The sequence below is a fragment of the Brienomyrus brachyistius genome, chromosome 1, assembly GCF_023856365.1.
Source record: "Brienomyrus brachyistius isolate T26 chromosome 1, BBRACH_0.4, whole genome shotgun sequence".
In the NCBI taxonomy this organism is placed as follows: Eukaryota; Metazoa; Chordata; class Actinopteri; order Osteoglossiformes; family Mormyridae; genus Brienomyrus; species Brienomyrus brachyistius.
In genome coordinates this window covers 31,663,585-31,688,490 of record NC_064533.1, presented here as the reverse complement: position 1 = coordinate 31,688,490, position 24,906 = coordinate 31,663,585, and the positions used below count along the sequence as shown (strand labels likewise).

Sequence of the window (24,906 nt, the reverse complement as noted above, 5' to 3'; positions counted from 1 at the left end):
GGACACGTCATGCTGCTGCAAAGCACTCTGTAATGTAGAGCATTGTTCATTTATGCTTTTTCCAATATCCTTTGTGAATGCGGATTCTGTTTAGTGCAGAGTCTTTACTTTTCTGGCAAGATAATTTCGGGTAATTGGGTTTATAACCTGGTTTTACTTAAAATACAATTTATTTTAAGATTCTGTTTTCCAGTTAAAATTCCATTAAGAAAGAGAATATGTCAGAGCTTGTCTGGAAGCCTTTAAAAATGGCTTTTGAAAATGTAATGTTTTAATAATAATCATCACATTAACGCATGCAGTCATATTTCCTCATTTCGCCTAACGGTTCTTAATGGATGGCAATTTGTGAAGCCGCTCAGCATTCCAGTCAGGTTCAGCTCCCGCCGAAATCCTCGCGATATGAATCATTAAACTCGCTGTATTCGTTTATGCATCTGTTTGTTTGTTTGTTTGCAGTTGTGTAGTTAGCACGGCACAGCGGCTTACAGTCTCGCCCTTTTATCTGGCTGGACGTTTTTCTGAGGAAGCGGCAGCTGAATGATTTTTAGGTGCAGATCTCGTGAAGAGGCGGTGGGGGGCAGGGGGTGTACGTTTCTAAGGAGGCGTAAACAGCACAGACACCATCCCACACCAGAGAGCTCCATACCACGCTTGAGTCATTCAGCCTTCATCCAGAACCCAGGTACCTAGCTCCTGGCTTGGTCCACCTATGCTGGAGCTCTTAACAAAGCTCTCTACCTAGATGTGTCCTACTGAAACCGCAGCGCATTCAGTCCTCTCCAGAAATGAGTCACGTCCGATGAAACAGAACTAGTCAGATAAAAGAGTGACATCCTGCTTCTAGTGGGACCATCTGTTATGTAAATAAAGTCAACAGACTGGACTTCTGAACTGTTAAATGTTTGACGCTTCGAGTTTGGAGCTTCACGGACACGCGAGAATCACATTCAGATGAGCCACTGGGTATCGTGTTGGGATTAGTGTGCCATTCAGATGAATATTCAGAGCAGCGCTGTCTGGAGATGCCAGATATAACGTCATCTGATGTGGGAATGTTCCGTGTGAAATTTAGAAATGAAGGTCAGTTCATTTAGGGGCAATGGGGGAAGGTTGCTATCAGGAATTATGGGATGGCACTCCCTCCCTGCTGTAGTCATGGTTTTCTTATATACTAGTAGGGGAAACCCCTGTCCAGATATTTCTGACCCTGTCCAGATGTGAAGATACTTTGGTGCATCCAAGGATCGGCCACCTTTGTCTATCACAGCTATAAACAGATATCTGCTTAATACACCTCAACTGAGCCCAACATTCACCATGAGGAGTAGAGTGATAACCTGGTTTTACCTTCAAGAGGAAGTGATCTTCCACTATGTTCACATTTTATCCATGGCCAGCAGGGGGCATAGTGGTTGAGAACCTGTCACCAAAATGCTGGAACCTCAGGTGATTTGTAGCTTTAGCAAACACTCTGCCTTATACAGTAATTATACGCCTCATCTGTCCAGTCGGTTACGGTTAAGATGGATGCTTCGCTAAAGTCTGTGATTGGCAATGTTTCAAAACTCAAGATGGCTTCCAGTGGACTAGAGCACCTAGTGTGTCTAGTAAGCTGTGATTTTATATATATATATATATATATATATATATATATATATATATATATATATATATATAATTTTAGTTGATGATAAGTTTCATATTTATAATGTTTGTGGTGAAACGTTCAGTAAAACTGGCAGGGATGGGAACAAGTCATTACCTGTTGAGTCCGAGTCAAATCTCAAGTCATTTCTCGAGTTGAATCCCAGTCTCTCCATCATTTTTCCTGTCAACTCACAAGTCATCAAATTTGTGACTGAAGTCCAAGTCAAGTTGTGAGTCAAATAACTTGTCAGTTTTTTTACCTTTAGTGATTAAAACTTGCTGTAGCAAAAACCCTCCACAGTACGTTGTTGGATTCATTCTTTACAGGCAGAGATAGGTTGAAAAGAGAGTGTCCACTTATGGTTATCCTCACACAGTTTTTACATCCTTGTATTCGGAGAGAGTAATCCATTTTTCCGACAAACTATCTCAGGAAACTTTGCTTTGAGCCAATCGAAAATCCAGACAGCAGAGAATTAACATATACTGAAATTATAATGTTTTGGTATCCAGAAGGGGGGACTATAACCTCAAGTGTTCTCGAGTCGTAGGCTCCAACTCTAGCCCATGTCTCGAGTATTTGCCGAGTATTTGCAGAGTATCTGAATCCAAGCCTTTCCATCAGTTTTGCTGAGTCAAGTCACAAGCCATAAAATTTGTGACTTGAATCCAAGTCGAATCATGAGTCAGTGACTCAAGTCCCCACCTCTGGAGACTGGGAGCAGTAATGTCAGAACATGAGGGTGGTCCATGAGCACGAAGGCTCATGTCTGTCCATGGCTGTCCAAGTGGGTCACGGCTGTGCCGTCCTGGGCTTGACCCGCCTGGGCTCGACCCACCTGGGCTCGACCCGCCTGTGCCCCACACTGGAAGGATGGCTCAGCAGTGAAAGTTATGCTCATCCAGAAGACTTATAGACAGGTTATTCAGAACACTGCGCCAGAATCCTGCCAAGATCGGACTCTCTGTCTATTGTGACTGAGAGCCCAGTCCTATGATGAGGATAATGGTAATTCTGAACCAGTGGTCCACTGGGAAGTAGGAACGCTAAAGTGAGGGGATATCATCTAAAGAATGAATTTTTTTAAATTCAGGCATATGTCACAGAAACAAGGGCTCGTCACTGAGTTAGGACATCAAAAGGCAGCAGGTGGCATAATGGCTAAAGAGCCGTACCCAGAAACAGTCAAATCCCTGGGGAAGCTTGATTTGTGCAAATTGCGCTGGGGTGTGAGCATCGTGGGAAAGAATGTCAGTGGCTGTCAGTTTGTGTGAGAATGAGGGCAGCATTCTTAGTCCACGATAGCCCTTCGTTTTTTTTTTGTGGCGGGGGGGGGGGGGGGGGGGGGGAGGAGGACTGATGCGATCCCAGTGCCTGTTTGCAGGGGGGCTGTGTGGCTGTGACCCTGCACAGCTCAGCCATGTTAGGTATGAATTGTCGGTTATATAACTGCTGCAAGCTCAATCCACAGCTACAGCTGCACCTACAGCAGACAGTGTACCTACAGAGCCTGCCCCTCCTCCATCCAGCCAAACGCCATATGTTCACATTCACCTGTTTTTATAGGAAGGCTGTTACAATTATTTTTATCATCATTAATTTGGACGATTCTCGACGGTGACTTACAATCAGCAAGCAAATGGCAGGTTATCTGTCCAACAAAATATCATACACAAATAATTAACAGGGTTAAGTATGTTAGTGTAGCGTGGTTACAGTCAATCTCACAGTGTTACAGTAATAATTAATGTCAAGATAAAGTAGGTTGACTGAGTACAGAAGTAACAGCATAAAACAGAGCAAGGTGTGATATTAACTCATTACTATTTACATAAGTATAAATTCAGTAGTATTGGGGGCTTGTGAGTGTGATGGAGAGACAGTTTGATCCATATTGCGAGATTTTAGCATCAGCTTTGTTCTCAGTTGCCTAAGCAGCACGGTCTGGGTAATGATCTTCGAGTAGTCAGGGCCTACAGCCTGGTCAACAAAATGCAGAGACCAAAATTACCCTGTGTTTCACATTTTGACAGCAGGTCTAGTTGTTCTTTGGGATTCTCACAAAGTTCAAGGAGAAACTGGGTGCATGACAGATGATGCTCCCCCCCCTTACATATCCGCTAAGCTTTTTGCACTTTCCAGGCTATATCTGGCTCTTCTGGAAAAGCTATAAGTCCCGCATATTATCATCTCATCACACAGCTTACATGCAGGAATCAGCAGTGTTTGCAGACATATACCCTTAGATGAATTTAAGTCCTTGTTTAAAAATAAAACAATTGCGCGCATAATATATTTAGATAGAAAAAAAGTAGCATTTCACATGGCAGTATATCAGCTCCTGTGTTTTTTTAAGAAGGGAGAATATTTGAGGTGGCTATTTTTCAAAAGCATTATAACTAGCTTCTGTATTTGTAGAAAAGTTGTGGTTTTGCTTGCAACAATATTTTCCTTTAATGGATGACTATGGTGTTAAAGAGCGGACTTTCCTAGGATTTTAAGGGAACTCTGCAAACAAAGGATAAAAGTAGTTTTTGGAGTGTAGGTTTTTTTTTGTAATGTTACCCTCAAAGTCAGGGACGGATTACGGACGGGGCCAGCGGGGCCGCTGCCCAGGGGCCCTTGGGGTGCAGGGGGCCCGTGGGGCCCCTAGCCCAAAACAATTTGCAATGCTTATCAACAATGTATTTTCGTTTGTCTATTTTAGAGGGCCTACATTCTTTGATCCTCTGCCTACAAGGGCCCCTGACCCTATAGGGAGGCCGTTTGGCTGCCAAGGGCCCTTGAATTGTGGTGGTGGTGGTGGGGGTGGGGGTGGTGGTGGTGGGGGGGGGCCCTCGCGAACGTTTTGCCCAGGGGCCCACACAACCCATAATCCGTCCCTGCTCAAAGTTAATGTTGTGCTATTAGCCTTATGATTGCCCATGACTAAATTCAGCTTGGGAATGTTCCGCTGAATGGGCTATGTACAGGATGCTCCTCCATTGTGACAGGATAGCAAGCACAATGAATTCATGCTGCAGTACGGCAAACTGAATGACACTAAGCCGTCTGTGAACACTGTATCTCTGCCCCTTTGTCATGTGACTCGTCATGTGATCCCCAAGGAACTGAGGACTCTCCTGCGGTGATAATGAGTGTTAGTAGAAGCAAAAGGGGAACAGAAAGAGGGTGAGTAAGATAGCAGCTTTCTCTGTTCCAGACATAAAAGCACACTACTCGCTTTCCATTGCCTTAACACAATGGAACACAAACACAAACTAAGTGAAATGGACAGTGACATATGTTACAAAGAAATATGCTAAATATTTCATGCTCTAAGCAATTTAAATGTCACAACTGGTGACTTACATACATTAAAAATAATTTACTTATATATGTATATGCACACACAAAGAAATGAAAAATACAATCATGTGATTACATATAATTCCTTTATACATCGTAAATGAAAAATACATATCTGTGTTGATGCAAATTGTAGTGCGCTACAATGAAGACAATAAAACAACCGAATATGACCAAGTGAAGGTAGAAATTGGGAAGTTCGGGAATTTTCCTGGTGGACCAGTCTTGTGGGGGCCGGTCTTTCTTTACTGATGCTGGCATTATATAAATATACTAAGGGAGACACCCATGGTATACCAAAAATATATTAATCCCCCCCACCCTTCCAGTCGGCAACAAAATATCAAACTGGGGGGGGGGGGGTCGACAGCAAAATTTCTGAAATGCTTTTTATTGCCAGTCCACTCCTGGTGATGCCCCTTAAAGAATGAATAGCAGAAGTATCTGCTACAAGAAAGATAAACAAAGCAAAACCAATAAGTCTAAATGTGGGGACATAGTTCCTCTGGCATTTGCCCAGTTGACCCAGTCAGGGCCAGCCGGATGTCAGCGATTGCGTAACCATGGGGATGGTGATCATTCACTATGGAAACAGCAAATCTCGCAGAAGCCCCGGCCCCTGCTGTTGCCGGGCCTCTGCTGCCACAGAACGGTGCAGTAAAGCAGAGAGAGCCTGAAAATGTCTGCGCAGACAGATGATTCAGGCGTGGAGGGTATGCGTGTCATCTTCGGTAATCTCCTGGAAGATTGCTGTAAAGAACATGCTGTTTTAGGACAGCATGCGGACTCTCTGGCTCTTAAACATACTGCTCGCAGTTTGTCAGCTGCGCTACTTGTTTATCTGTTCTGATGCCATGTGATGTCTTGTTTTTTTCAGGGGGTTTGAATCTTTCTGAAAACTGGGACCCCAAAAAATGAAATCTATGATCACTTAACTAAGAAACCCATGAATATTTAATATTTCGTGTAAACCGGATGACAAGTGTGCGTGAATGGTGTGTGAGTGTGCCCTGCGATGGGCTGGCCCCCCATCCTGGGTTGTTCCCTGCCTCATGCCCATTGCTTCCGGGATAGGCTCCGGACCCCCCGCGACCCAGTAGGATAAGCGGTTTGGAAAATGGATGGATGGATATAAACCGGATGATTGTAACATCAGTGCATTTCTGCTGACCCCCTTCTCTGTGTTTGTCTCTCAGAGCAGAGGTTAAAATTCATCATTGTAAAGCATGCAAAAGACAGCAAAGGGACGCTCCGTGTGTCATGTACACAGGCGGGTCCTTAGACCGCCGGTGCCACATCACGCTCCCCCCAAGACTCATTTCCTGTCGGCCATAAGTGCACTTCCTGCTCCTGTGTCTGAGCGGGGCCTGCTGCTCACTGTCACATGGTGCTGCATGCTCCCCCCCCCCCCCCCCGAATAGTAAGGCACGAAATCACTCTTCTGACAAGGCCTGCGAGTGGCGAGTGTTCCGCATGATGTGCCACTCCAGCCTTCCACCTGCTGTGCACGCCCAGGTAGTGATTTCCCCCCCCCAGCAGCATGCACCCTGCCCTGATCCTCTATGCTGCCATCCGGCTAAATATAATGACTGGAGCTGCTCCGTCAGAATGGCACCATACGCCCTTCAAACTCATATTCCTGACTTGTCACCAGGGCGGTGGGGAGTGTTCGCTTGGCCCTGAGGCCCAGGGAGGCGGCATTACAATCATAAACCCTTAATGAATAAATGAATATTATAAACTCCATTGGGGAAACATTATAAATGCATAATTAATACGTGTTAGTTTCCTCTTATTCATTGCAACCTTTTAGCGGAAGGCTTGTTTGCATTTCAGACTGGCCTTGTGCTAGAGGGAAATTAGCTGGCTAAAGCTGGTAAAAAATATGGTCATGTGCTGGACTCATTCTGTCCGCATCTACTATAAACCTTAAACCACTACAGTGACCCCTGTGTCACTAATGCAAACATCTGCAGGGAATTAACCCCCCCGACGTTAATGACGGCCTTTCGGATCAGAGCGATTAGCGGATTTCTGGAGAACGGGCTGAGCGTCGGCTTGAAGGCCGTGCCTCGTTAATTCGAGACGCGCTCTTGGACGCACTTACATAACCGAGTAGTTTTGCCTCGGAGAGGGACGGGTATCTGGAAAACGGCGAGCATCGCTAGGGCTTAAGCTAATCAGCTAAAATGTGGAAATCTGCGGAGTGTGCTAATTAATCCTCTCTTGGATTCATCTTCCGCCGCTGGGTGATTTCTTGACTTCCGCTGTCGTCCACCCCAATCTGAGTTTGATGTCTCTGTCACTCAATAGAGAGAAGGACCGGGACGATGTAATCGCTGCATAGCTGTCGCTCCTGTGATTGCCATCACTCCTGTGAGCTTATTAGCCCTTCAACCATGACTCAGAAATAATCCACGGACCTGTCTCTGCCCTACTCAAGATGCTGCCCCTGTATGGGTCTAGTCAAGTCAGATGAAGAAGCTCTGAAGTCTGACACGGTTTGCCCAGTATGGGGAGGAATTTCTCAGTGAATCAGTATTCCACTGGAGGCGTTGACGGACAGCTTGCCGTTATTCACAATTAGTCACGAATCACGAAACCTTAGCAACAGACAGACAGAAGAGTCAAAATGTACGAGATTTCAAGGCGACGGCTGTTGGCGTGCGGATTGCTTGGCTTTGAGCAAACGCAGAGCGAAAGCAGCTGCAACACGCCATTAGCAGTTAGACTGTGAGGTAACTCAGTTAGCGTGTTGACTTTAAGTCTGTGAGATTACGTTGCACGAAATACATGGAAGTTACAGTATAGCTACCGTAATGATGTTTGCTCAAATCAGTCAAACTAGCTACGTCATTTTTGTTATTTAAATAGAAATTAACAAAGTACCATGTCTGAAACTGAACTATTGCCCTTGAAGAAATGAATAGGCTTTAATACAACTGATTGACACATACCTATTGATTGTGATATTGCCTTTGCACATGGCTATGAAATTCTGTAGACTGGACAATTCAAGCCTCATGCTGTGTTTTTACAGGTTAAGATTTTTTTGTAGCTAAATGGTCCATTGAGAGGCAGTACAGTCAGCTCTGAGCTAATAAATGCTTATTGCGGTTGATCTCAGAATGCATGCGGAGTCATTAGAGTGCTTTGATGTTGATGTGAAGTGTTTTTCGTGTCCACAGCAACGTAACTCAGCGCAATGCTGAAAGCCCTCTGCGGAAGGTTCATAGAAGAGAGTCTTGGGAAGTCAGCACAGTCTCGAGTGATTTACTGCTTTTATAAAATAGATTTTATGTATATAACAGGTACTGCCCATCTACAGGACAGCATACTACAGAATTTGTTCCTGGTACCTTTGCACAGAACTGATGTTAGTTATCGTGGACAAGAGGTTCACTACTAGGTTATATGCAAACACTGCAGTGCTACATGCTAGCTAGCTAATTGCTGTTTGTTTACTTTTATATTTATGCAATTTGTTTGAGGCGGAATGTTCCCTCTAGAGCTCGGCAGCTTAAAGTCTTTGGCCCAACATGGCTTGACCACAGGGAAGCTGCAGCATTGGTTCACGGTGGGATATGAACTCGAAGTTCGGCAACCTGCCTACTCGTAATTAAGCCCAATATCTTCTCACTGTATGCACGCTCAGCTTGGGCATGAGACCAACGTTTCATTGTGCTTCTCTGCAGAATGAGTCAGTGTAGAAACCATAAAAGCCTCACTATGGAGCTTTGACTGACGTCGAAGTTACAACTGATCACCGTGATCTGCTCCTAGCATGATACATTATTACTGTATATTCACCCACAATGCCTACAAACCCAATTAGTGATGGGGGCTGGATTTTTAGATATAAGGTACCTCACATCTCCAGTGTTGGAGTTTGCACCCTCGTCTCTGCATGTTTGAGGCTTGCTGAAGCTTTAGGGTTACCTTCACCCAGCAGATCAGTGTTTTTTCATCCCAGTCCTCGGCGACCCCCTGATAGCCCATATTTTTGCTTCCTCTCATCTTCCAACACACCTGCAGCAGGTCCGCAGTGTTCTTGCTTGTTTGGTTCAGTTGTGCTAGGATCTGGGAGGAAGAGAGAATATGGGCCGTCTAGGAGTGGACTGTCTCGTACATGAAAAGCAGAGTGGACGACAGTTGGGTTTTTAGTATGGAAGCGGGCCTGCAAGTGAGCGCATGATTTTACTAGCTACATATGACAATAAACTCGAACGTGATATTTCTAAGCTCGGAGCCATAAAGTAAGGCATTGGTGTGCAGAAAATAAGAACATATTCATTTAATCTCTTAAAATGCATGTACTTTTTGAGATGCCCTAAAGACATATGTGAAAGGTTAAAAAAAAATCTTACTGTATTACCGAAATTTATTTTACTGCCATTTCTCACGTAAAAGGCCCATTGGTCAGTCGCACAGACGAGCAGCCAATCACTGTTCCCTCATACACGCTTGTAAATCCCCCCCCCCCCCCCAACCCACCCTACACGCCGACCCGCCACCCATCCACAGGTATGCTTTATTGAAGCACAACGTCGCCCACAAAAACATTTTGCCAGGTCAAGATGGCCCCTGTTTCCAGCTGGAGGCAGAGTCATTGAAATTCAAATGAACCTCCCCGGATACTTAACATGGGCAAAACAGAGGAAGACGCATTATTGTATGTATCTGCTCATTAGCAAAATTTATAAAAAAATGTGTCAGTGGGGTAGGGTCAATAAATGCAAAAAAAAAATGGGTTGCTATGGAAATAGTTAAGGAAATAGTTTCAAGTTGGTAAGAAATGCAGCCACTCAGTAAAAGTGGCTGTAAGACAACAAGAGGTGCAGGTGCTATTGGAATGCCGGCTTTAAAGGATGCTGCTACACCACTCGCTTTTCATACGAGTGTCTCCTAAAGGAGGATACTGATGCGATGGTGGACTAAGTAAGGAAGAAACCCTAATGTTGTTGCGGAACGACCAGCGAAATGTGCACAGTTAACCGTTAATTGCATGAAAGCCATGGGATTTCCGTGAGTGTGGTAGCCAGGCAACCGGGAGGCTGCTCCAATCGCAGCACGTCGCGCGTGTCCCGACGGCGTCCCGCTCAGCTGACACGCAGAAACACGTCTTCGGGATGGTCGGGGTGACGGGGAGCATCTGTAACACGAGGCACCATGAGAGGTCCACGTGCATCTCACCCGTGATCCCTAGGCTGCCTGCTGTACTGGGGGGAGGGAGGAGGGGTTGCCATTTGCGGTCAAGCGTGATTGCCTGGGGGGGGCTTTTGGATTTTTCCCGATGAGCAGCGTTTTCAACTGTTAAGATGTAGTTTGCAGTTCAATTCAGCTGAGTTCAGTTCATGTTTAAGTAGCGCCCTTCCCTCGATTCTACATCCTACAGCAGCAGGTGTGGAACCCCGAGGAACCGTGCCGCATGAGTCTGGAACGTGAATGCTCAGACGCCCGAGCGTTTTCACAGCCATCGGCCATGTCGGTGGCGGCGCCATCTGCCTGCGTGTGAGAGCCAGCGGGAACTCTCGTCACCGTCTACCGTGGTACCGCTCTCTCGCCATGCCTGGGCCGCCTCGGTGGAGAGCAGAAGCGGCGTCGTGGAGAACATCACGCCACCGGTGAGTCAGGGCTTCGCGCAGACCATAATGGACCGCTCTGACACAGGAACGCGGTCGCTTACATAATGGAGACCTAACCAGGAGCGTAGGGCTCCTCGCTGTGCCCCCCTCTCAGACGGTGATGGGAGGGGGTGGGCTTTCTCTTCCTGATGATGACTTAGAAATGATTTTGTAGGACGCAAAGCGTCTAGTGAGCCGTCACGTTCCCCGAAGCTCCACCCTCCTGAAGGACCCCGTGTGCTGAGCCTGTGAGGTCACCTTGATGTGCTCTAATGAGGTTGTAATATACCACAACACATCCACGTAAAGCGCCTTGGGATGACTCTGTTGTGAAAGGCGCTATATAAAAATAAATTTCATTGAATTATACAAAGGTCAGACCGATGGGGCGGAGCCCTAGGGGACGCCCAGCACTGATGACAGGCTTGGCCCCACCTACAGTGAAGGCTGGAATGATTTCTGTGCTTGTCTCTTTGCGATGGTCTCGCTGTCATAGGTCACCTGATTATTTTTATTTATTTCAGATAGATCAGACATGATTTAAATGACATGGTGACGTAGCACTGTCACCTCCCACATTGAAGGGTGGGGGCTTGAATCCTACCCCTCAGCACCGTATTTGTGGCCTTTGCATGTTCTAGCTGCATTTGTGTTTTTCTCATGCAGTTAGGTGACTTTGCATACTGGTGTGTGCCCTCCGACTGACTGGTGTCATGTACTGGGATGGGATGCAGGCTAACCAGGATGGGTGAAAGAATGAAAATGGTTTAATCAGCTCCCTGCTGAAGGCATATCGGGGTGAAGGAGCATTGAGACCCCCTGGTTTCCATACCCCCGTCTGTCTGCATTTTCCTCTTCACAGCTACAGATTCCCAGAAAAATGATTCTTTTTGCTCCACTTTTTGCCTTGTCACACGGGAGCCATCTTGGTGTCACGTCCTGTGATGCCTATTGCTGAAACAGGTCACAATCGCAATATTTGTTATTATCCCTCGCACACCTGCATTTGAACCTGCTCAGCGAGACCCCTGACTCCTGAGCAGGCTGGTCTTGCTACATAGGGCCCGGCGTCGATCTCACACGCACGCTGTAAACATCCCTCACGTGTGGAATCGGACAGCGGATATGGCGGTTGGTCTGGTACAGCCTACAGGGACAGCGTACAACCAGCGTGGATAATCCATCATCATTCATCATCCTCTCAAAAACACAGGGAGCAGAGCTGCAGTGTCAGAAAATTCCAGAAAAGAAGGTAGCCATACATATGAAGTCAACTTAAAAGCTATAATTTCAGTATATCTAATTTTTTTCTAGTAAAAAGTATGGAAAATGTGTTTTACAGTAACAGTCCAGGTGTGAATATTCAAACAGTCTGAGACATTTCAGGTTAAAAAGCAGCAAGCCAGTCTGATACTAAATGGTCCTTTTTCAGATAGGAATGTGAATTTTCTAAGGACAATAAAAGATACCAGGATTGCGACCTGCTTCACTGCGATGGGTTGGCACCCCTTCCTGGGTTGTTCCCTGCCTTCCAGGATAAGCTCCGGACCCCTTCTGACCCTATGCAGCACAATTGGATACAGAAAATGGATGGATGGATGGATGGATGGATGGACGGCATCTCGCAGGTGGTGCTATCAGCTGAGCTTTGTGGTGCTGCTGCCTGTCTGTCACAGGCACATGGGGAATGGGGGTGCAGGTGCAGCTAGCCTCCCACCCTCCCCTCTGCAGTTCCCCTCTCATACCCTGATTTTGGGGACCCTGTTTTGCCAACATGATTGGTGTGGCCTCTGCAAAATAGGCTCATTAATTATTCAGTATTTATTGTTTGACCAATGAGATGCAATGACAAACAAAATGCCATTGATCTGAGAGAAACAGCAAGTGATTGGCTAATTTAATGGTGCTGTGGTTTGTGGGTCGGTCTTGTTCTGTGTGTGTGTGTGTATTTTGTTTATGTTACATTGTGAGGTCCAAATGTTCCCCACAATGTAATAAAAACCTGTTGTTTTTGGTGTTGTGGGGACCTTTTTTTCAGGTCCTCACAAGGACCTGTTAATGCAATCAAAAAACTAAAAATGCCAAAAGTCTCGTGTTTTGTTTGGTTACTTATGGCAAAAGTGAGGGCTGGGTGGGGGTTACGGTCATCCTGTTGGGATTCGAGTTTTCCCTATAGAAATTAAGGAGGTGTCCTTACAAAGAAAAAGATACCTAATCTGTGTGTGGGTTTGTGTGTCATGGGTCACATACTTCCTTCATCTGCTGGAGGTTCTCAGGCTTACTTCCTTAGGCCACCCGGATTGGGTTGGGATCCCATCAGCTGAACGAGGGCTTTTAAAGGTGGGGGGGGGGGGGGGACTCCCAATGTGACACTCGGCCTTTTCTGCTTCCACACTCAAGCCGAACAGATCCACAGTGGCACATAACAGACAGCGGCCATCGTACCGGAGACGAGCGCTCTACACGGCCCCTTTTCAAACCCTAAAATCTTTCCTCTGTATCTTTCCTCTGTGACTCCTGGTCACCGCCGTGTTTATCTGTCCCAAAAAACACGGGTCACTGTGTGAGGGCCAGTCCTGCAGGGGCCAGTCCTGCAGGGGCCAGTGCACGGGTACTTGGTGTGCATAATTGGTGAACACTAGCACATGGGCATGTAGACTCCGGATTCCAGGTGGGGGGGGCGGAGTCTAATATAGCACTGTTACTGTAGAACTAGCTGTTAAGAAGGAGTAACATACTTAGGCCACCAAAGTGCCAGAAAAACGGTAAAGAGCAGAACCAGCAGGAGGCATTCATTTAGGTACCAAAGTGTCCCATCCTCCCTCATTAGTTTGGGTCAATCTGACAAGAGACTGCAGAGCTGTGTCCCCACATGTCCTCTGTACCCCTGCTCTTCTCACATGGCCGCACACAGCAGCCTCATCACCCCATGTCCCACTGAGTGCTATTCCAAAAACGGGAATCGCCGTCGTGAGTGGGGGACACAGGGGGTGGGTCCTAGTCACAGAGCCTGCCGGAAGGCATGTGCTGAGGACTAGCAGCGATTAATCCTCTTTGGCGTTAAGCGGATGGTACACTGACCCCAAAAAACAGCTCTGAAGTGGCATATCTGGGCAGACAGAACATCCGAGAGTTGGGCTTTCAGCTTAATATGGACTGCGAACGCGTCAGCAGGATGCGATACAGATCATGCCATCGGAATGGGTTCCGGCACATTTGGCGGCAGTGACATGCCACATCTAGCACTTCTGCAAAGGCGGACGTGAAATGACAGGAGGCAAAAATATGAAGTTTGTTAACATGAATGAGATGAATGTGGAATCTCCATCTGCAAATTGTGTCCCCACAGCTGGGTGCCTTCAGGAGGAAGGCTATCATAGACATGAATATTCTCCCAAGACGTCTCCAAGGGACATTATGGTTGCTGTGGCTAATACCGTTTCTTTACTCCAAAATCTTTATGTCGTCTATGATTACTTTGAAAATGACCACCTAGTAGAATGTATATTTAATGAAATGTTATGTCCTGGAAGGACAAATTATTACTTTCATTTCCGTATTCTCAACCAATATAAATGTATAGTAAAATTACACAAGACACTGCATCTCACACGTCAAAAAAACCACAAAAGAAACAGGTCAAAATTACTAGAGACTAATAATCAAATTTCTACTATGGGCTGAAAATGGAGCACTGGCACCCTCTGGTGGTAGATCGTAACTGCGAGCGGCTTCCCACATCCGCTATGATAATGCACTGTATAATGTGTTTTAATGGATAAAAATTAAATAGCGATGGTTTCAAATAAGTGTATTGTAACATAAGTACGGTTTTGGTTGAGTAAAGCTATCAGAATAGTCAGAGCATCCTGTGGTTGGGGTTTTGGGACCTGCTTCTGTTCTCTGTGTTTACATGTGGGTCGTGTGTCTGTGCCTGGGTCTGCACAGGTTGTGGGTTCTATTCTGTGACAGCGAAAGTGACCATATTGTGACTAGGCCCTTGAGTCATGCGAAGCTAACTGTCCATGTCCCAGGTCTCCCCATTGCAAATCTTAATGTCCATGTCCCAGGTCTCCCCACTGCAAAGCTAACTGTCCATGTCCCAGCTCTCCCCACTGCAAAGCTAACTGTCCGTGTCCCAGGTCTCCCCACTGCAAAGCCTACTGTCCATGTCCCAGGTCTCCCAACTGCAAAGCTAACTGTCCGTGTCCCTGGTCTCCCCACTGCAAAGCTTACTGTCTGTGTCCCAGGTCTCCCCACTGCAAAGCTAACTGTCCGTGTCCCAGCTCTCTCCACTGCAAAGCTAACTGTCCGTGTCCCAGGTCTCCCCACTGCAAAGCTAACTGTCCGTGTCCCAGGTCTCCCCACTGCAAAGCTAACTGTCCGTGTCCCAGCTCTCCCTACTGCAAAGCTAACTGTCCGTGTCCCAGGTCTCCCCACTGCAAAGCTAACTGACCCTGTCCCAATTCACCCCACTGCAAAGCTAACTGTCTGTGTCCCAGGTCTCCCCACTGCAAAGCTTACTGTCCATGTCCCAGGTCTCCCCACTGCAAAGCTAACTGTCCGTGTCCCAGGTCTCCCCACTGCAAAGCTAACTGACCATGTCCCAGGTCTCCCCGCTGCAAAGCTAACTGTCCGTGTCCCAGGTCTCCCCACTGCAAAGCTATCTATCCATGTCCCAGGTCTCCCCACTGCAAAGCTTACTGACCATGTCCCAGGTCTCCCCACTGCAAAGCTATCTATCCATGTCCCAGGTCTCCTCACTGCAAAGCTATCTATCCATGTCCCAGGTCTCCCCACTGCAAAGCTTACTGACCATGTCCCAGCTCTCCCCACTGCAAAGCTAACTGTCCATGTCCCAGCTCTCCCCACTGCAAAGCTAACTGTCCGTGTCCCTGGTCACCACTGCAAAGCTGGGAGTGTGGGAGGGGGAAAAAAATTGCCAACCTGGGGAGGGGGGTCTCTGTAAATTTTGCATGATCGTCTGTTATCAAAAGGCACACTCAGTAAAATTTTCCAATCTGGGAGGGGGGGGTGCCCTTCTCCCCCTGTCACCTCCGTTAATGTATATGTGCCCTGCAGTATATAGTGGCTTAACTGGCTTACTTTCCACCTTTCAAGGGTGTTCCCCTACCTTGTGCCCTGTCCTGAAAGGGATGGGGTCCATGCCCTCCACTCATCCCTTCTGTCATCCATCCAATACCAGTAAACCAATTAGACAGTGTCAAGCTCTATCTATCTATCTATCTATCTATCTATCTATCTATCTATCTATCTATCTATCTATCTATCTATCTATACATACATACATACATACATACACACATACACACACATTAATGACTTTGACATGCAGCACTAAATTTCCGTAGGCGACGGCTGCGCCGACGCGGGGATCCTTTCGCCCCTACAAAGCGCAGCGAGGCGCTTCCTCCGGGCTCCCCGTCCTTGTCGGGGGTGCTTCGTCCCCCACCGCACGCAGTGAAGCGGCAAACACAGCGGCGTCTATGCTTGGCTCGGCGGAGCGGAAGAAAAGCGGCGGGAGAGGCACTCCCGAAGGGCTTTTCCTTGCCATATCAATTCCTTTTGAAATCCATAATTAATATATATTTGCGCGATCTGAGAGTACTATTTCTGGAGACGTTAATTTGCATCGAAATTAGCATTAAATTAAATTTTATTGGATGTAATTTCAGCCTTGCTCATACAGGTGAACAGGTTAATGCGAGTGTGCTTAATACCCACGTTTAATTTATTTTTGTTTTATACGGAAATAATGTTCTGTCGGTGTTAATCGTCTTATCGCAATAGATTACAGTGATGTTACTTCAAAAGTTTTACAATGCAAACGTTTAACCAATGCCTGGTATTTAAAAAAAATATAATAATTAAAAAAAAAAAATATATATATATATATATATATATATATATATATATATATATATATATATATATATATATATATATATATATATATATATATATATATTTGCTTCACACCACATGCTTTCAAAACTTGCAGGTAGATTAACGTCACCGAGATCAGAGGTACTGCTTCTATACGCGTCTTCGTCCAGCAGGTGGCAGCGTTTTATTAACATTTCCTACAGTGTTCCTGTGCGCATTACAGCAAATCTTCCCAAGTAAATGTATTATCGTACACTCCCCAGAGAAGGGGAAAGGATTTAAAAAACGGTTTGTCATCATAACGTGTCATCAGCCGTGCTGGTTTTAACAGCCCAAACAATTCTAGTGAATAACAGTAACAATGGAAATGATGAGTACTTCGTTTTCATATTTTCATCCGTTTCAGCCGAAGACAATACAGTGCTGTTAGACTCTTGGGGGAATACATCTGCGGTACAAATTTAAACTGAGAAAGATTTTTATTGAAACCAAGTAAAAGAATAAAAAAACATGTTACAGTCATTTTAGATGTAAAAAACCAACCAAGAATAAATAATAAAATAGCACCTGGGATTTAATAATCACACAAATTCACAATAGGCTACTAATACAAAAAAAGGTGAAAGATGAATATCCTATAGTAGTCCGCAGATTCCCCCCTGGGCGGATTGACGCTCACACGCCCGGGTCAGTTGCGGTCTTTCTCTGCCAGTGGCAGGTGGCCGACGGCGAAACTCCCGGGACAGACCACCGGCGATTCGAGCGCTAGTTTGGGCGTCCGTGTCGACGTGCGATGTTACCCCCCACCCCCTCGTTAAGATGTGTTTGCCTGCCCTGTGTGCTGTGTGAATTCCGAGCGGGGTGTTTAGTTTCCGGGGGATCGGCTGCAGTCCGACGCCGACCGACGTGCATCGCGGATATATTGTAATATAACGGCAATTTTCCTATTTAAACTGCCTCCACCTTTTGTAAACCGGTACGGTCCGGTAGTCGTCCCCAGATTCCACACAAAACCCTCACACAGAAAACGGTAACAAATATACTTTCCTTTATTCTTTACAATATAATTGTATAATGGTTTACGTGAAGGTGGAAATATGGGTACGCTACCTAACCGACGGATCACCAGCAACTACCGCCACCCACCATCATGCAGTATTGTACACCCCCAAAAGGTCAGAAGAAAGGATAGGTTAGACTTTATCACACTTCATCATTATGCATATATAATCACCACCTCAAATTCAGTAAGACAAGACACAACAAATCGTCACTCTAAAAAGGGTAATTACTGTACTACTCTTAAATGCTCAATACTTATAAAACATTCCTGATAAACCACCCACTTTCCATGCTAAACGATAGCAGAAATCCTTCCCTACTTTCCCCACTCTCTCTCTCTCTCTCTCTCTCTCTCTCTCTCATGTGTCTGTAGCTCAGTCCGTAGGCATCGGCATCCCGAATGCCCACCAAAAATCCATGCGTTACACACAAGGTCTCCTCGAACATCCCTCGCCGGTCACTCCATCCGAAATTTAATCCAACATGGCTCCACATATCCTTCCGTGCCAACTGGGCATCCAACAACGTCCACGCCCCGCAAAACAACCTTGCCGTTTCTCCCTCACTGAACAAAGTCTGCTCTTAAAACTTAAAACTCTTAAAACTGTCATTCAATCAAAATTAAACCCCATTAACCCTCTGAACCGCTAAACACCCACATGATGACATTTTCCCAATCGCATGTCATCACGATATGTCAATTGCGGCGGCTTTAAGCCGTAGCCGAGAGATAATAACACTGTGGGAATCTCTCCGGTAAAGGACTGATCAAAATAAGCACGTGGAACAGACTGTGGTATTGGATGGAGAATTGTGGGGGTCAACACAGTGCAGTAAGCTTTGATAAACCAAAGGAGAAGCATTATGGAGAGAAAATATTTATGTTTGGAATATGGTCAGGATAGGAGGACTCAGTGGAGACAGGATGGAGTCCAATGATGGAGACCACTGGATGGAGACCACTGGATGGAGACCGGGCAGGTTTACTGGAGCTGGGAGCAGGGACGGATGTACCATGGCTGCCTCTGTTGTCAACCCACATCAGAAAAATGATTCATGTATTTTGTAAGTGGAATTGTAATAGAGAGGCATAAATATGGCTGACCCCTGATGGCTACAACAGTTTGCTACAATGGCTACAGATTTTTTGTAGGCGCTCCCTGGCTGCGAGGTGATAGATAGGCAGACTGGCCAATAGAAGGAGAAAAATAAACAGTAACAAAGACCAGGGGCCTGTACTACAAAGCAGGGTTACTGGCTTATTACTTGTCAGATTTAAGGTAGTCTTGGTAAATGTAAGTGAATGAATATGACGTCCATTTAAACTGTGGTACCTTAAATCTGAAATGCTATCCAGATAAACCAATAACCACGCTTCGTAGTAAAGGCCACTGGTGCTCTGATTGAACATAACACTCCCATATCCCCCCAGCCCCAATCAAGGGTATGTTTGGTATTGGATATGTGTGTAATCCTGGCTAATATTCCACTGAGTAAAAATCCTAAGTGTGTTTGTGCATCCCAGCTGAGGGACAGAGGGTCCTTGTAACTAACTTTAGTCGTGCTGTTGATGTTGCACAGGCAGAGCTGCTCCTTGTGGTGAAATTCTGATGCCATCCTGCAAGGTCATCAGGTTAGATGCATTTGAACTGAAGGCATTGCAAGGTCCATTTGCACAAATGATTCTGTTAGGGGTGGTGGTGGGGGGGGGGGGGGCAGGTGTGTGTGTATGTGTGGTGGTGGCAGATGCGTATTGCAGCTGTTCACAAATGCATCTGAGAGCTGCCATGCTGTAATAGCAGCAGGAGCTGGAAGTGCGCAGCTGCCAATCAGGAGAACTCAACTGCGCCAATCAGTTTCTGCAAACATGAGGGCTACATTTCCCAAGTCAACTGATGAGATCAGTCTCTGCCTTACACAAAGGCTGCATTTAGCCTGAAATGCACCAGCTTTTCAGTGTAGATAATACTCTCCTTTTACACTGCAGGGATATGAATGTAAACTTCAAAACACCTATTTATCATCAATACCCATCTAATGCAAGTTATGGAAAAGCCTGGAATAATCCAGGTTTCCCTGGGATACGCTGGAGTCTGGCTCTGGACGGACCGGGGCGGGAAGCAGAGGTTATCCTGGATGCGATGCCAGTCGGTCACAGGGCACGCAGACACACTGAGGCACAGAGAGGCATTAATCTGCACAAACCCCAGGGCTTTGCACTGTGAAAGGAATCCTACAGGAAGAGACAGAGGACATACAGAACCAGGACTGGGAAGCAGACACAGAAATGGTGTGAGGCCACGTGCTGCCTTTCAGATGGCTTGCTGTCCTGTGTGGAAATCAGTATCATAAGCATGTCATGCTTATGCTAACAATGTCACAGCTCCGCTTCTCAGAATCGGGTTTATTGGCCAAGTGTGTCACCTAACAAGGAATTTGGTTTTGGCTAATAGGGTTAGAGTTAGACAACATACACGCAATGAACATATAATTTATACATAATATACAAGGCATATACAAATTACATGCAAGACAAATGCAGACGCTTCCCGGGTTACGATGGTCCGTGTTACAATATTTCGGCTTTATGATGGGTAATGTCTTTCACTTTCATTTCATCCATCCATCCATCCATTTTCCAAACCGCTTATCCTATTGGGTCGCGGGGGGTCCGGAGCCCATCCCGGAAGCAATGGGCACGAGGCAGGGAACAACCCAGGATGGGGGGCCAGCCCATCGCAGGGCACTTTCATTTCATTATTCAGTAAATTACATGAGATATTCGACATTTTATTATAAATATGCTTTGTGTTAATGATTTTGCCCAGCTGTGGGCAAAGTAAGTGTTGTAAGCATGTTCTTAAGGTAGGCTAGGCTGTAGGTGCACTGTATGCTCTTGCGATATTTTCGCCTTGCCGTAGGTTTGTCGGAAATGTAACCCCAATCGGAAGCTGAGGACAGGCTGTGTGCATAACGTGTCAACAGCAAAAACAACAACATTCCTTGATGGCATTTCCCTAGTGCTCAGGATCTGCACTCTCTAAGGTTATGCGGACAAACCTCCTCACCTTAATGCAAAGGGGGGGAGGGGGGCTCCATGAATGGGTTAATGTGTCCATCCATATCAACGGCAAAGATGGCGGAATGGCTCCCATCGCAAGATCACCTGTTCTGCCGGATGGATTAGTTCTCCGGAGGTCGCTGCATGTTCCGACCCAGAGGATCAGGGTGACGCGCAAGGGGAGAAGTGCGTGCCAGGTCCGGAGCTGTGCTTTAAATTGGCGATTTGCTGGATGATTACACATGCTAGCAATGGGGTCTCTGCTGCACAGCCCTGGCCCGGACAGCAGGGGGCAGCAGCGGGGAAGGGCAGGGAGGGTAGATTTCTGTACCCTGCACAAGAGGGATTCAGAATCGGCCAGGAAGTCAGCCTCTCCATGACAGTTAGAGTGCATAGCTAAAGGGGGTGTGAGAAAAATGAAGTCAAAACATGCAAGTACACAGAGACCTCAGCATTTCTAAAATGATTTTATGCAGTGGAGCTCGTTAACACTGAACCCTTCGGTAGGAGAAGTACGCTGTACTTTTACAGCCCCAGTTTTTCATTTGTCTCATGTAATAAGATTTCTGGGTGTTTGTAGTTAGCATTTTAGCATACTGGATTACTTCGAAGCCCTGCAGCGACACTGGCAGTGATGGACAGCTGAGGAAATGAGAATTCATTGGTGTTCCTGTACAGTCTCTGTACTCTGGCAGTAATGCAAGCACTGCCTGCTCTCCCCACCCGCCCGCAGTGAAGAATGAGGGAGCATTAGTGCCACACAGGCAGATTCAGCTTTGGTCCCGGGCATCGGTGCAGTTAGCACAGCCAGTTAGCACTAGGTGGGAGCTGATGTCATCATATAACCTTGCTAAACCCCCCGCCCCAAAGCTTCAGTAAGCATCCAGCAATGGAGAAACCTCTAAAATAACATGGATGTTGTCAGGAGACCTGAGCTACAAAACCAAGAGCTTTGTATTGATTCATAGTTCTGCTGTTCTGTAATTCACTTGCTAATTCCATCCAATCTAAGCTCACCCACTTGGCAAAGGCACACCATGATTGGTTAATGAGTCATTAGCACCACCCACTATGGAATTCCTTGATGAACTTGCAGAACTAAGCAACAGTACAACTAGCAGAGCATGGCTGTGTTGGCTTCATGTTGTGGCAATCACACCTGGCTTATTGGGTGTTTTAAAGGCGTACAGCCTTCATGAAGATGATCTGCTATTGATTTCAGACTCGGTCAGGTCTGTTAGCCAGGGGAAACCCAATGGTGAACCTCAGCATGCATGCATGCTAGGAACAAGGTGAACTTGGGGGTCCTTTTGGGAAATGGGTCTATTACTACAGCCAACCTTATAATCTAATCACTCCACAACTGGAGGGGGGACTAGGGGGGGACTATTGACTAGGCTGTAATAATAAGCAAATTATTGACAGACCTGAGACTGCTATATGCCAGCATTCATCCTGCTCCCCCCACCTTCTGCTTGGCCCGCTGTCTAGCCACACCACAAGAGCACCCCCAAAGCGCAAGTCTGCAGAGGAAATGTAGATGCTGAGTGCGTTTCACAAGCAAAACGTCACCGTAATGGTGGATTGATGGAAAGCAGCAGCAGAACAGTCATCGGTATCATGGTTAAGGAGCTGGAGCTTTGATTAATAACCTGACAATAGGCCAGACTCAACAGGAGTACGTGTCATGCCAACTTATGACTGACTGTGCAATCTCTCTCTCTCTCTCTCTCTCTCTCTCCCCCCTCCTTCCCCCCCTTTAGGTTTGTTGTAGGGATGCCACCCAGAAACCATAGTGGGTCTCGGGGAATCTGTGCCTTGAACGATGATTTATTACCAATCATTTAATGTGTCGCTGCTGTCGCCGAGGGATGTCACTTCCCTTTCCGGATTCTGCAAAGGAGAAAGTCAAGACCGTCGGTACGCGCACACCTGTGGACATCCGACTGCACACGTCTCCTGCGTCTCAGTGATGTTTCGGAGTCCCGCAGACTTTCATGCTGGAGCGCTGGCTGTGCCAGTGATCACTGCAAACCGGAAGACGCCCATTTCTCTGTGCAATATGATTTCAATCACGTGCAAGTCCATTTTTACTGACTCCGCTCAGCTTGCTTATTTTTATACTTCTGCTTTGGTTTTTATCTTTCTAAAGCCATCCACAGGTAGAAAGCGGAACGCTAGTGCAGAGGACCAGGGTGGCAGAAGTTCCTTTGGCTTTTCTGCCTCGCTTCCTGTTCGAGGGTAAACGCAGGCTGGCGGGGTGTCATTTGAGCTGAAACCCCGGGGCTTTGTTCTTCATTTCGGCAAAGTTCAGTGTGCTAAAAAGAGTGAGACATTTTCGCTGTCATGTCAGCAGCAGTTTCAGATGACAGTCGATACGTGACTGAGTCCTTGTTTTCTAAATGCAGTGTGAAAGCAGAAGACAAGGCAAGGAGTTTATTACTGTATTTCCTGCATATAAAGGCATTAATATTTGTGTATTGCCTACTGGAATGGAACTTCACAGAGTTCCCTCCAAAAGTATTGCGACAGGGAAGTCTAAACTTTGAGTTTTACTGCGAATGCTAGTAATAATTATTGTTTCTCATGAAGAAATTATTTGGTGAAAGAAAAAAATTATTATAGTCGGTTCAGACAGACGATGAACACACTTTAAACCCCTTTCGTTTTATAGGAACAAAATTACTGGACAAATTATAAAAATAATTATACATGAACATCCTTTAAAGCTCACCTGTTTTGTAGAATTTACAATGGAAACCAAAGACATTTCTTTTGAAGTATATTTTGAAAAGAAATATTCTCTTTCACTTAGAAATTAAAGGTATCCAAACAAGAGGGGGAAAACTGAACAACTATAGAACAAAATGATCACTAATATAATTACTGAATGACCAGGTTTGGGTCAGCCGAAAAAAATACCTAGAATGTTCTAAATAGTCAAAAGATCATGAGATCAAAAAGCAACATCTAATCCAGAGGATATGAACCCCTTTTTGTGACTTCTAGCTATATCAGAACCGCTTACGCATCACCGGCACACTCAGTTATACAAGTCCAAGACCTGATGATTAGTTAATCAGCTGAAACACATTATCAATAGATATGGAAGGTATAATAGGGGGTATCTGGGGGTCCCCAAGGGCTGGTTTTGGGAAATTGCCAGCAACAAAGTAGAATGGAATAGTTAGCGGAGCTAATAAAATTTTACCGCAGTTTCCCCAACAGCCACGTGCAGAAAAACTAGGTTAATATGTCAGGACAGGTGAGAGCAAGAGGAAGCTTTAGCATCATGGAGAAAAGTAACAGAGGGCAGATGGCAGAGGGTGTGGATGGCCAGGGTCAGCGCATGACCAAAGGGGCGTGACTCTGCCTCAGGCATGACATAGCGGACGTCGGTGTCAGCAGAGCAATTCCCGACATTTACGGAAACACTTACTGACCAGAACGCAGGGTGCAGCGTGAGATCGACCAAAAACGCGCGGTCCTTTTTGCCATGGAACTGACTCAGATTAATTTGTGGGAAATGGTTATTATTCTGCGTCGGTCTGCAAATTCCAATCCAAGCAAGCGTGCATTTTAAATGCGGCAAAGGGGGAGGGAAGAAAACTCACAGTGGCTTCAGCGAAGCCCCACAATGCAGCCCAAACGATTACGTGGAGGGCTGGTTTATCAGTGGCCACAGACTTCATGCCTTTTCTCACAAAAAAATATGCAACAAGTACTGACTTTTATACGTGAACCTACTTAGTGTTGATGTGTCCGCTTACGCAGAGAAACTTCAGACTACTGGGCTATGTGTTTAATATGTGGAAATATCTACATGGAATTACCCCAAAAAAAACTACTTTATGGCTGGTCAAGGTGAGGAGCAACCCACCCACAGTGTGAAACACATATCATGCTCTACTTTCCATCCATCAGTGACATCATTATAAATACAGAATGCCTGACTGCAAACCAAAAAATAGCAGCTTTGACTTGGCTGTTCCAGTACTTTTGGAAAATTCTTTTGTACTGTTTAACTACCAGTTCCTGTCCAGACCTGAATCTCCTGTCCATGCTTTCAGTCAACCGACGTCTATGTTCTTTCAACTGCTATCTTTGTTCTGTGAGATAAGCCTCGGTTTGTCTTTCTGGGAAAGATTGACTTCAATTCAAGCTGTATATGTGAAAAGGAAGACGAAACTCTGGCATTGGGTGAAATTTTGCTACTCAGTCAAATTCTGCTTCATTTCACTGTATTCATGCCC

General features: G+C 45.9%; 1 protein-coding gene across 3 annotated transcripts in view; it reads left to right on the top strand.

Annotated features, from left to right (window-relative positions):
* Positions 1 to 23,280, top strand: part of LOC125751065 (potassium voltage-gated channel subfamily A member 5) — a 30,827-nt gene extending 7,547 nt beyond the window's left edge. Inside the window, exons 2-3 of one of the 3 annotated variants that reach the window (XM_049029570.1) lie at positions 10,395 to 10,623; positions 22,417 to 23,280. The gene's annotated coding sequence lies outside the window, so the exon portion shown is untranslated. Of the gene's footprint in view, positions 1 to 10,394; positions 11,876 to 12,055; positions 12,554 to 22,416 lie in introns of those variants that run through there. The other 2 variants (XM_049029578.1, XM_049029587.1) reach the window with 2 other exon arrangements.
* The last annotated feature ends 1,626 nt before the right edge of the window (positions 23,281 to 24,906 follow it).